Below are 11,057 nucleotides of genomic sequence, written 5' to 3'. Positions count from 1 at the left end.
ACAGAGCGAGACTCTGTCTCAAAAAAAAGATTCTATTTCCACTCTTTCTGTTCTTATGTTTTAATATATCTTTTGTAAATAGCATAAATCGGTTTTTAAATGGAGTTTCATAAACTTTATCTTGAATACGTAGCCTGTTGACATGTTTGGGTTTAAATCTAAAGTCTGAATAATATTTTCTTGCTATTAGTACCCTATATTATGTTCCCCTTTCTCTCCTTTTTTGCATTATTCTAACTCAATGGGACAGATTTTAATATCCTGTGTTCTCCCTCCACTGGATTGGTCCGTTATACATTCTTTTATTATTCTTTCAGTAGTTATACTAGAGATTACAGTATATATTCTTGATTCCTTAAAGCCTACTGTTACTTGTTACCTTTACCCTCTTTCTGAGTAATGTAAAAAGCTCAGGACACTTACCTCCTTTTCCCTTCTCAAGAATTTCATACCTTTGTTGTCATGTATTTTATTTTACCCCAATGACACACAATTATTATTGTTTAATATAGTTATATACACTTAGATTTATCCACTTATTTACATTTTCATTGCTCTTCATTATTTCTTGCATTTCAGATTTATTTATGTGGTCATTTTCTTTCTGCCTGAAGAAGTACATTTGGTATTTCCTTAAATGCTAGTCTGCTGGTGACCAATTATTTTATTTTTATTTGCCTGAAAATGTCTTTACTTGACTTTGTTCCTGAAGGATATTTTTGCCCAGTATAAAATTATTTTATTTCAGTAGTATCAATATGTTACTTCCTTTGACTTTTAGCTTCCATTATTTCTGTTGGAAAATCCACTATTAGTCTAATTGTTGCTAGTGATTTGTTTTTTAAAATTTTTTGAAAGTGATTTGTTTTTTAAAATCTGAATGATTTTAACATTTATCTTTCCATATTTTGATTTTAAAGCAGTTTTATTAGAATTTTTATTAGAATTTGCTTATATGTAGATTTCTTTTTACTTATCCTACTTGGGACTCAGGATTTCTGACTCTACCAAGTTTGGAAAATTCCCAGTCATTAGTTCTTGAAAAGTCAATTATAATCAATCTCACTACCCTCGTACAATTACTTTCTTTCTTTTTTTTTGGAGATGGAGTCTCACTCTGTCACCCCATGCCTGGAGTGCAGTGGCAGATCTCGGCTCACTTCAATTTCCGCCTCCCAGGTTCAAGTGATTCTCCTGCCTCAGCCTCCCAAGTAGCTGCAATTACAGGTACCTCCAACCACACTGGGCTAATTTTTGTATTTTTAGTAGAGATGGGGTTTCGCCATGTTGGCCAGGCTGGTCTTGAATGGCTGACCTCAGGTGATTCACCTGCTTCAGCCTCCCGAAGTGCTGGGATTACAGGCATGAGCCACCGTGCCCAGCCCAATTACTTTCATTTATGCATATTTCTGTATACTGTGTTTTATATGCAGAAGACATTTGAAGTAATATACTGTAAAATTGTACAATTAAAATTATAAATAAAATGTGAGACTATGACATGAAATCCAAACAGTATATGGATGAATTATAAGAAGATTAGCTAATCTGCTGGCCGTTATCTTTTGTAATACTAAAATAAACAATGACAGTATAACATTTTTGTAGATTGCTTCTTTTGTTGTAGTTTTGATTCATCACAGACTGTTCATGTTTCATTTATTAATCATTTATGAGTACCAAAGGGTACAGTTTTGTCACATTTAGTGTTTTTCCCCTAGCTTATTAGAAGCAAGTTTTAGATTTCTGATACTTGTAAAATAAATGTGGCTCTCGAAGCTGCATGTCAATGTCTTTTATAAAACCCTTTATTTATTTTTTGTCCACTATATTAATTTCTTCCCTCATTTATGTAAATAATATCTTAGTTAAGTCAAATATTACCTTCCTCTCAAACTAAGATGGAACTGGCACAAATGCCTTTGTTAAATTACATTCACTTTTAGCAAGTAAATGCCTAAACCCTTGTTAATTACTAGCTATTTGAATGATGAGTTTTACGTGGGAAATTTCCTTAAATGTTAGAATGAGGGAAGTGTACAGTCACCTGGGATCACCCAGGAGGCAATAGGGTCTCCTAGCTAGAACCTGAGATCAGAGCTGAAGTTACTGGGGCTCTCATACTGTTCTTCTCTTTAATGTGCCTAGCATCCTTTTCTGGAGCTAATCACTTAGGCAAATGTTCTGCTCCTTTAGGACCTGCCCCTGCCAAACTTGCAGTGACAAAATCTTCAAGGGATTAAAAACGAATCTTGCTTTTATTTGCCAACCTGGACAAAACCAACCAGCACTCTTAATGACAGGTATCATTAAGACACCCGGTTCTCACCCTCCCTGAGCTCCTTCAGCCATCAGCCAGAAGAGAGGCAGCAGCACTGATACTTACTCAGGCTGGGCACTGGGGTACAAAAACGAAGATGCCCTGAAGGAATTTCAAAGGTAGGATGTGTACATGAGAAGGGTTTAAAACCATGTAAAGGAATGCAGCCCACAGAGAAAGATTGCAGAAGGGAAATACTAAGCAAGGCATCTTGTATACAATATCCTCTATAGTCCTGAGAGGGAGGTATTGTTAGAGACTGAGAAAACTGAGGAATTGAAGTTCATCGAAAACCTCAATGTGTCTGCATCTGTGAAGTTGAGGTGTGATGGAGATTTTGCAAATATCTAACTTCACTGGTCAAAAATGGTTAATTTAGAGAACATGGAAGCACAGTTGCAATGGAGCATGATAATTAGGAAGTGACAAGAATTAGAGAACAAGTAAATATGGCTCTTGCAACTGGTGAAATAGGAGATTGATTATATTCCAAAAATTAAGGTAAATTTATTAATGCAAAAGAACAAAAATCTCATGCTGTAAAACCCTGATGATTCCTACTTCATGCTGCATTGATCTGAGTGCTAGATGTGTCTTCCATGACAGTTCAGACAACCCTGTTTCTAATCCTTTGGAGACAATCTGTTATTAAATTGATCTGTGTATTTATGTTCTGTCCTATTCACTGTTATTTACTATTCACCAAGGCTGCCAACTTTTAAACAGTCTTGATATAAATGTTTGTTCCTAAACCTTTGCTGATAGATGTGTTTTATGTAACAGTTATGGAGTCCATTAACATGAAGCACTAAAACACAAAAAGAAACTGAAGAGATTTATAAGCATATGAAATGCCCTCACCAGAGACAGTTGAAATAATAAATTGAAAGTCACAGGAACATTTGTGAAGTTACTATGAGCAGATTTATCTACTTCAGAACATGTTTCTGGGACTGAATCATGCTATATATTATGTTTAACTTAAAAGGTAAAATACAAATTGATTCTTTTATATTGGTAATGACTTATTGTGTTGAGAAAACCCTACTATTGTAGAGAAGAGAAATTTCACTTTAAACACTCCTATGTTATTTGTTAAAAGAAATTATCTGAATGATTTTTCTTTACAAGTTGGAAATTTAGGAAAATTCAAATTATTAGTATTTTTATGTGATAGTAAAATACTTCCAGTATTATTGTTTTACAAAAATATCCAATTCTGAGTCCAATTGCGATAGCAACAGTATTCTAGGAAAAAATTTTTCTTGACTGCAACTTGAGATACAATTAGTATCCTCTGAAACAAATATCCCTGCCCCTAGAAAAGAAAAAGTTTGGCAAAGCAAAATGGTGGCCTCTATCTCCTCGTTAAAACATCACATTGATAAAGTCCATATACTTCTCTGTTTCAAAAAGTCCCAGCCCTTTTAAACATTGACATTCTTATCATTTTGTGTGTTCGGCACTGGCCACTGGCTAACAGTGTCTGTGTGGATTTCTCCTTGAATATCTTTCCTCCATCAACTGATAAGCTAGTCACTCCTAGGATTTCTGGTCAAGAGCATGGCTCAAGAAAGCAAGCTGATAAAGTACATATTTGAAATTGCAACAAAACATTCCTTCTCTTCTAGTTCTGTGTTTTGTTGTTGCTTGCTTGTTTGTTTTTTTCATATTTGAGGGTAGATTTAAAGGCTACTGAGCTTTCAAGTTGAGGTTGCCCGGGCACTAAAGTGGCCGTGTAATATGCTTTCCCAGGAGAGAAAAGACACTGATATTGTAAATCTAGCCTGTATTCACTATCACAGGGCTAATCCATGGCCATAAAATTAGAGTCAAATATAAGATGAACTGCCAGCCACTCTTTTCACATCAATCTATACACACAAGCTAATGTGTTATTTTAGGAGTGAAAACAAAATTCTTCATTGCTCCTTAAAGATGTGGCTCAAGGTATAGGATGATCATAACAAATATTTTTGATCACATTTATTTTTCCTATATGTGACTTTTTTTTAAGAAATAAAAATGTTAAAATTCAGGAAACTAAAAGGAGAGACTTTTCAAAGTCCCAATCCCCAAGGTGAATACTGTTAATGTTTTGGTGTTTTTCCTTTCAGTGTTTTGGTTATTCTGTTCATCCAATTTTGTATTTTTTAATTGAATTCAATTAACATAATACTCTGGGATGTCTTTCATGATGATGTGTGAATTATGAGTTTGAAGGTTTGGGTATATTTTTTTCAGAAATGGGGGTCTCACTCTGTCACCCAAACTGGAATGCTGTGGTGTGATCACGGCTCACACCATTGTGAGTTGGGACTACAGGCAAGTGCCACCATGCCTGGATTTTTGTTTTGTTTTGTTTTTAAATTGTAGAGAGAGGGGTCTTACTCTGTTGACTAGGCTGGTCTTGAACTGCTGGCCTCAAGTGATCCTCTCACCTTGATTTTCCAAAGTGCTGGGATTACAGACATGAGCCACCACACCCAGCCTAAAACGTGTTTTTGAGCCAGGTGCGGTGGCACACACCTATAATCCCAGGGACGGTGGGGGCTGAGTTGGGAGAATTGCTTGAGGCCAGGAGTTTGAGACCAGCCTAGACAAAATACTGAGGCCCTATCTCTTAAAAACTATTTTTAATTAACAAATTAAAAGAAAATTAAAGCAGGCTTTTGAAAAACGTAAGAAAATTTACAGAACTGAAAACAATTTAAGTATCATCTCTCCTGTAACAACAAAATTGTTCCAAAGAAAAGATTTCCAAATCTTGTAGACACCAAACAGTAGTTTTCATGGGCAGGAACTACAAATTGAATTTGAAAATGTAGCAGGGAGAAGTGGAAAGAATCCTAGCCTTGGTGGAGAAGGGTTGGCGATTCGCTCACCGATGTCTCCCATCTGTTCTCAGGCAGCACCTGCCCCTGGTAAACCGTGGAGGGTCTCCTCTGTGCTGCTTTGCACAGGGCAGCTGCTGCCACCAGCCAGGCCCAGGGAGGAATGTGGCAGTGATGCCCCATCCACCCTCCTTCTAAGGATATCAGAACAGGAAGAACTTTAGTCCAGTGCCTCTCACTTAACAGATAAGAATGCTGAGGTCCAGGGAGTGAAATAACTTCACAGAGCTGGTTCTGTCACTAGGCAGCAGTCCTCCCTCCCTGGGAGTCTGAAGGGGTACCAGGCGGCTTCTCCACTTCTCTTCGCAGGTGGCTCTGCTGCCTCCAGCTGCCTGCAGAGAACTGCCCAGCAGTGGTAGGCCAAAGTCAGCCTGTTTTCAAGCATAAGCCCAAATGAAAGTTTTTAAATAGCAGAGGAGGATTTCGACCTCCCTTTCTACCAAGGGCACATCATAAATCCATTTGAATGATTCTGAAAAGCCTCTACGTTTTCCATTCAATGAGGAAACATGCCAGAGAAACTCAAAAACTGTAAAGTTTTCAATAACAGAACCCAATAAAGCCCTACTGTCCCTTCAGGCTTCACAGAAATCCTGGAATTCTAGACCCTTGAGGCTGGAAAGAGCTTTATAAAGGTGATATTTTGTTATGACTTTTAAGCCACAGTTTAAAAAAAAAGAAGGAAGTTATTACTTCTGTCACCAAGAGGGTACTAAACATTCCTGCCTTCAACTAAAACTATTGCAGAAATAGTTTTTCAATTTTTCTGAACTGAATTCTAAAGTAGCAGTGTAAAATTGATTTCATGGAATTAAAGCATAGAATGGTGATTACCAGAGGCTGGAAAGGGTGGGAGGTGGGTAGGGCTAGATGGAAAGGGGTAGGTTAATGAGTACGAACATACAGTTAGATAGAAGGAGTAAGTCCTAATGTCCAAGAGAACAGCGTGACTAGCTGACAGTAATTTATTGTATATTTCAAAATAGCTAGAAGAGAAGATTTGGAATGTTCCCAATACAAAGAAATGACAAACATTTCAGGTGATGGGTATCCCATTTACTCTAATTTGATCATTACACATTGTATGTATGTACCCTATAAATCTGTACAACTATTATGAGATCAATTTTTTTAGTTCGTGCGTATGAGTCAGAACATGCAATAATACTTGTCTTTCTGTGCCCAGGTTATTTCAATTAACAAGGTCCTCCAAAAAAAAAAAAAAGTCCTCCAGTTCCATCTATGTTCCTGCAAATGACAGGGTTTCATTCTTTTTATGGCTGAATAATATTCCATTGTGTATATGTATACATTTTTAACCATTTGTCCATTGATGAACACTTAGGTTTTTCCATTATTGCTATTATGAATAGTGCTATAATAAATACAGGAGTGCAAATATCTATTTGATATACTGATTTCCTTTCTTTTGGATGTATACCCAGCAGTGGGATTGCTGGATCATATGGTAGCTCTGTTTTCAGTTTTTTTGAGGAATCTCCATACTATTTTCCCTAAAGGCTATACTAGTTTACATTCCCACCAGGAGTGTATGAGCATTCCCTTCTCTCTGCATTCTCACCAGCATCTATTCTTTCCCTCTGGGTAATGGCCATTTTAACTGGGGTGAGATTATATATCATTGTGCTTTTGATTTGCATCGCCCTGATGACTAGTGATGCTGAGCATTTTTTCATATGCTTGTTGGTCATTTGTATATTTTCTTTTGAGAAATGTCTGTTCAGATCTTTTGCCCATTTTAAAATTAGATTACTTGGGTTTGTTTTTTGCCATTCAGTTGTTTGGGTTCCTTAAATATTCACGTTATTAATCCCTTGTCATATGGATAGTTTGCAAATATTTTCTCTCATTCTATAGATTATCTCTTCACTTTGTTGTGTCCTTTGATGTACAGAAGCTTTTTAGCTTGATGTGATCCCATTTGTCTATTTTTGCTTTCATTGCCTGTGCTTTTTGAGGTCTTATCCAAAACTTCTTTGCCCAGGTTAATGTCTTAAAGCATTTATCCAATGTTTTCTTCCAGAGTTTTATGGTTTGGGGTCTTACATTTAAATCTTTAATCCATTTTGATTTGTTTTTTGTAGAAGCTGAGAGATAAGGGTCTAGTGTCATTCTTCTGCATTTGTTTTTCCAATTTCCCAGCACCATTTATTAAATAACCTGTTCTTTCCCTAACATATGTTCTTTGTCAAAAATTAGTTGGTTGTTAATGTGTAAATTTATTTCTGGGCTCTCTATTCTGTTCTGATGGTCTATATTTCTGCTTTTATGCTAGAACCATGCTGTTTGATTACTGTATTAGGGTTCTCTAGAGGGACAGAACTAATAGAATATAAGTATATATGAAAGGGAGTTTATTAAGGAGAATTAACCACACGATCACAAAGTCAAGTCTCATGATAAACTGTCTACAAGTTGAGGAGCAAGGAAGCCCGTGGTGGCCCAGTCCAAGTCCCAAAACCTCAAAAGAAGGGAAACTGACAGTGCAACCTTCAGTCTGTGGCCAAAGGCCAGAGAGCCCCTTAAAAACCAGTGGTATAAGTCCAAGAGTCTAAAAGCTGAAGAAGTTAGAGTCTGATATTTGGGGACAGGAAGCATCCAGCACAGGAGAAAGATGAAGCCTGGAAGACTCAGCAAGTCTGCTTTATTCTAGCCACGCTGGCTGTTGATTAGATGGTGCCCACCCAGTTTGAAGGTGGGTCTGCCTCTCCCAGTCCACACTGACTCAAATGTTAATCTCCTTTGGCAGCACCCTCACAGACACACCCAGGATCAATACTTTGCATCCTTCAATCCAATCAAGTTGACACTTAATATTAACCATCACAATTACTATGGTGGTATATTTTGAAGTCAGGTAGTGTGATGCCTCCAGCTTTGCTCTCTTTGCTTATGATTGCTCTGGCTGTTTGAGGTCTTTTGTGGTTCTATGTGAATTTTAGAATTTTTTTTCTATCTCTGTGAAGAATGTCATTGATATTTTGATATGGATTGCATTGAATGTGTAGATTGCTTTGGGTAGCATAGACATTTTAACAATATTAATTCTTCCAACCCATGAGCATGGAATATCTTTCCATTTTATTGTGTTCTTTTCAATTTTTTCATCAGTATTTTATAGTTTTCCTTACAGATATCTTTCACTTCTTTGGTTTAATTTATTCATAGGTATTTTTTGTAGCTATTGTAAATGGGGCTGCTTTCTTCATTGCTTTCTTTTGACTTACATACACTGTTGGCATACATAAATGCTACTGATTTTTGTATGTTGATTTTGTATCCTGAAACTTTACTGAATTTCTTTTTTGTTGTTGTTTTTGTGAGACGAAGTCTCACTCTGGCACCCAGATTGGAGTGCAGTGGTACAGTACTGGCTAACTGCAACCTCCACCTCCTGGGTTCAAGCGATTCTCCTGCCTCAGCTTCCAGAGAAGCTGGGATTGACAGAGTCTCACCCTGTCACCCAGCCTGGAGTGCAGTGGTGAGACGTTGGCTCACTACAACCTCTACCTCCCAGGTTCAAGCAATTCTCCAGAGAAGCTGGGATTACAGGCACCCACCACCATGCCCAGCTAATTTTTGTATTTTTAGTAGAGATGGGGTTTCCTTTGGCCAGGCTGGTCTCGAACTACTGATCTCAAGTGATCCCCCTACCTTGGCCTCCCAAAGTGCTGGGATTACAGCCATGAGCCACTGTGCCTGGCCTGAATATTTTTTATCAGCTCTAAAACTTGCTGGGTGGAGTCTTTAGATTTTTCCAAATATAAGATCATGTCATCTGCAAACAAAGATAATTTGAATTTTTCTTTTCCAATTTGGATACCCTTTATTTCTCTTGCATAATTGCTCTGTCTAGGACTTATAGCAATATGTTGAATAAAAGTGGTGAAAGTAGGAATGCTTGCCTAGGAAGGGCTTTCGCTTTTTCCCCATTCAGTATGCCGTTAGCTGAGAGTTTTTCCGTAATGGCCTTCATTGTTTTGAGGTATGTTCCTTCCATACCCAGTTTGTTGAGAATTTTTATCATGAAGTAACGTTGAATTGTATTGAATGCTTTTTCTGCATCTATTGAAATGATCATATGGTTTTGTCCTTGATTCTGTAACTGTATTACATTTATTGATTTATATACGTGGAACCATTCTTGCATCCCTGGGATGAATCCCACTTGATCACGGTGAATGATCTTTTAAATGTCTTGTTGAATTTGGTTTGCTAGTATCTGGTCGACCATTTTTCCATCTCTGTTCATGAGGAATATTGGCCCTCGTTTCCTTTTTCTGTTATGTCTTTGTCTGGCTTTGATATCAGGATAATGCTGGCCTTATAGAATGAGTTTGGAAGTATTCTCCGCTATTCAATTCTTTGGAATAGCTTAAGTAGAATTGATATGAGCTATTCTTTAAACATTTGGTGGAATTCAGCCATGAAGCCATCAGGTATTGGGCTTCTCTTTGATAGGAGACTATTTATTACTGCTTCTGTTGTCACTCATTATTGGTCTGTTCAGGTATTCCATTCCTTCACAATTCAGTCTTGGTAGGTCATAGATGTCCAGGAATTTATCCATTTCTTCTAAGTTTTCCAACTTGTTGGCATATAGTTGTTCGTAATAGTCTGTAGAATTCTTTGTATTCCTTTATATCAGTTGTAATTTCTCCTTTTTAATTTCTGATGTTATTTGGGTCTTCTCTTTCTTTTCTTTTTTTTTTTTTTTAGTCTAATTAAATGTCAATTTTATCTTTTCAAAAAACCAACTTCTGGGTTTGGTTTGTTCTTGCTTTTCTAGTTCTTTAAGATGCATTATTAGGTTGTTTATTTGAGCCTTTCTACTTTCTACTAGGCATTTATTGATTAAAAAAAAAAAAAACCAAAAACTTCCCTTTTAGCGCTGCTTTTGCTATATCCTATAGGTTTTGGTATGTTGTGTTTCCATTTCATTTGTTTCAAGACATTTTTAAATTTCCTTCTTAATTTCTTCATCGACCCATTGATTGTTCAGGAGCACGTTGTTTAATTTCCATGTGTTTTTATAGTTTCCAAAGTTTGTCTTGTTACTGATTTCCAGTTTTTTCCCATTGTGGTCAAAAGAGATTCACGATGTGATCTCAAGATTTTTGAATTTGTTGAGACTTGTTTTGTGGCCTAACATATGATCTATCCTGGAGAATGTTCCACATGCTCATGAGAAGATTGTATATTCTGCAGCACTTGGATGAAATGTTCTGTAAACATCACTTAGGTCCATTTGGTCTAGAGTGTAGTTTAACTCTGATGTTTCTTTGCTAATTTTCTGTCTGGATGATCTGTTCATTACTAAAAGTGAGATGTTGAAGTCCTCTACTATTATTGTATTACAGTCTATCTCTCCTTTAGATCCATTAATATTTGCCTTATGTATTTGGCTATTCCAGTATTGTATGTGTGTGTGTATAAAATTGTTAAGTCCACTTACTGAATTGACCCATATATCATTATACAGTGGCCTTCTTTGCCTCTTTTTATGGCTTTTGACTTGAAGTCTACTTTATCTGCTATGAGTTTAGACACTCCTGCTCTTTTTTGGTTTCCATTTTCATGGAATATCTTTTTCCATCCCTTCACTTTCAATCTATGTGTGTCTTTATAGGCAAAGCAAGTTTCTTTTAGGCAGCATATAATTAGGTCTTGTTTCTTTATCCATTCAGCCACTCTGAAATTTATTTATTTACATTTAGTGCTATTATTGATAGGTGAGGATTTACTACTGCCATTTTGTTACTTGTATTTTGGCTGATTTGTAACTCCTTTCCTCATTTCTTCTCTTGTGGTTAGGTGATTTT

This window comes from Mandrillus leucophaeus, unplaced genomic scaffold, assembly GCF_000951045.1.
Source record: "Mandrillus leucophaeus isolate KB7577 unplaced genomic scaffold, Mleu.le_1.0 Scaffold316, whole genome shotgun sequence".
Taxonomy (NCBI): Eukaryota; Metazoa; Chordata; class Mammalia; order Primates; family Cercopithecidae; genus Mandrillus; species Mandrillus leucophaeus.
The sequence above is the reverse complement of the archived record's forward strand: the minus strand, read 5'-3'. Positions refer to the sequence as shown.